The sequence below is a fragment of the Chiloscyllium plagiosum genome, chromosome 35, assembly GCF_004010195.1.
Source record: "Chiloscyllium plagiosum isolate BGI_BamShark_2017 chromosome 35, ASM401019v2, whole genome shotgun sequence".
Classification (NCBI taxonomy): Eukaryota; Metazoa; Chordata; class Chondrichthyes; order Orectolobiformes; family Hemiscylliidae; genus Chiloscyllium; species Chiloscyllium plagiosum.
The window spans coordinates 18,627,698-18,630,127 of record NC_057744.1 but is presented as its reverse complement, the minus strand read 5'-3'; the positions used below and the strand labels follow the sequence as shown (position 1 = coordinate 18,630,127).

The window sequence follows — 2,430 nt, the reverse complement described above, 5'->3', positions numbered from 1 at the left end:
GGTGCTCTAGGTTTCTTCCCTCAGTCTAAAGATGTGTAGGTTGGGTGGAATGGCCATGCTAAATTGCCCATAGTGTCTAGTGATGTGTAGGCTAGGTATATTTTAGCCATGGGAAATGCAGTGTTACAGGGATAGCATAGGGATTGTGTCTAGGTGGGATGTTCCTCAGAGGTTTGGTGTGCACCTGTTTCCACACTAGGGATTCTGAGTATTGCCTGTGAGATGGAGAGAGCAGGAACAAGCTGGGCACTCTCACCCCTTGAATACAAGAGCTTCGACATGTAGTTTTGACCCTGAAGTAGGAGTGCCACTCAAAAGGCATCCAGCCTGTAGTTTGGAACATTATGGTCCGGTGACATTATGCAGCATGCTTTCTTCCTGATTTCACAATAGTGCATGTAACACCTCCTCTCATGTAACACTGCCTCCTTCTGCCCTTCAGACCAAAACCCAATCTGTTAACATGTAACTAAAGTCCCAAGGTTATGCATGAAATGTCAACTTTCTTGAAGCAAAACCTTTCTAATTCCCTTGAAATCCCTTAAGAAAATTTCAGCAACAAAGTCTGAAAGGTGCTAAATCTCATGAATTTTGCAGCAACACCAATGACCCCTCCCAAACCCTGACACCTTCAGTAGTTCAATGATCATATTTTAAATGTTGCCCTTGGAATCATAGCACAAGAGGAGGCCATTCAGCCCATCGCGTTTGTTCTGGCTCTTTAAAAGGGTTTTCCAATTCATTCCACATCTTTGTTCTTTCTTAATAGCCCCAACAAATATTTGCTATCTCAGTCTATATTCAGTTATTTTTTGAAAATTACTATGAAATCATTTTCAAATTGCAGATCACCTCCCCCCAGAATGAGAAGGCACCAAAACTTGCAAATGATGCCAACTGATCCAACTCATCTGCTATCCTTAAAATGGATCTCCAGTATGACCAAAATGTTTTGTTTCCAAGAGTTTTTTTCTCCTCTCTGATGTAATCACAATTCAAATAAAAACTCCTTGCTTCTCCCCTTGGGATTTTTCATAAACTCATTGCACATTGATTCATCTGCTCAATCAGATTAGACTAGATTCCCGACAGTGTGGAAACAAGCCCTTTGGCCCAACCAGTCCACACCGACCCTCCGAAGTAACCCACCCAGATCCATTTCCCTCTGACTAATGCATTTAACACTACGGGCAATTTAGCATGGCCAATTCACCTGACCTGCACATCTTTGGATTGTGGGTGGAAACCGGAGCATCCGGAGGAAACCCACGCAGACACGGGGAGAATGTGCAAACTCCACACAGACAGTCGCCTGAGGCTGGAATTAAACCTGGGATGCTGGTGCTATGAGGTAGCAGTGTCAACTACAGAGCCACTGTGCCGCCCCAAAACACTGTACTAACAGGTTGATACATGGAGAGGACAGAGCAAGCCACTAATCCATCTCCCTGCTCCAAAAATCAATTTAATACAAATACTCCCATATTTGGGAGATATCAGATATTAAACTGATAAGAACAGAAACTACACATATACCATGCCAAAAGGCTGAGCAATATTTCCTTCAAAGATTATTTTCTGCAATAGAACACAGGAAGAACGTTGAGAATGTACCAGGACAAGATAATTGTCTGGTACTATTGTCAACCAGTTCAAAGATTGCATTAGATTGCGTGGATCTGTGACATACTATGTACATAACCTCAAGGTGTGGACTTTCTGGAATGAAAGAAAGATGCTTCAGATTAATTCATTGCGGACTCCACCCAAGAACCATTTTAAAAGTGCAGGAAGTTGTTATGTTTAAATTCCATTGCAACATTATGAAATTGTTCCAGGTTGACAGTGTTATGCTGCAAGTTTGCAAAGGATTGAACTTCAATAAGATTTTGACAAACCTGCTGTTTTTCTTTGATCCTGAACCTCTCTCTGTGGCCTGCCTAAAGTGATGTAGTTTCAGCTGAGATTGTGCACCATAATTCCAGATTGATAGAAGGTCGTAATGGAATGCTATTTGTGTGCGAAGTTATTTGCCACATCATACAGATGCAATCCTATACTTGTTATGTTTCCACTCCAGCAATTCCATGATGCTGGACTCTGTGTTCTGTTGTCAGGGATGCATACTGAGACAAACATCAACTATGCCTGGACAATCATCTCATCTATGAAATGCACTCCTTGTTGTTCAAATACTGTTGGTCTTCCAGTACAAAGAGTTATTCTTGACCGAGAGTTACAGACTAGTACATTCCAAAGTCTCAGACTACATGCTGGAGGGTGCATTAAAGGTTAGGCCAGCTGCTGCTTGGGTGCAATTGGGAAATGTCACTGTATGTGGCCTTTCAGCTATAGTGCACTGAAATTTTGGAAACTATGGAACCATTCAGGCTATGTGCCTTACAATATACATTGTGAATCAAAAAAACT

At 41.9% G+C, this 2,430-nt stretch overlaps 1 non-coding gene across 1 annotated transcript; it reads right to left on the bottom strand.

The window, feature by feature from the left end:
- Positions 1–1,370: 1,370 nt before the first annotated feature.
- Positions 1,371–1,560, bottom strand: LOC122540794. Its single transcript, XR_006309412.1, has one exon. It is a non-coding gene; the product is annotated as a U2 spliceosomal RNA (small nuclear RNA).
- Positions 1,561–2,430: the final 870 nt, after the last annotated feature.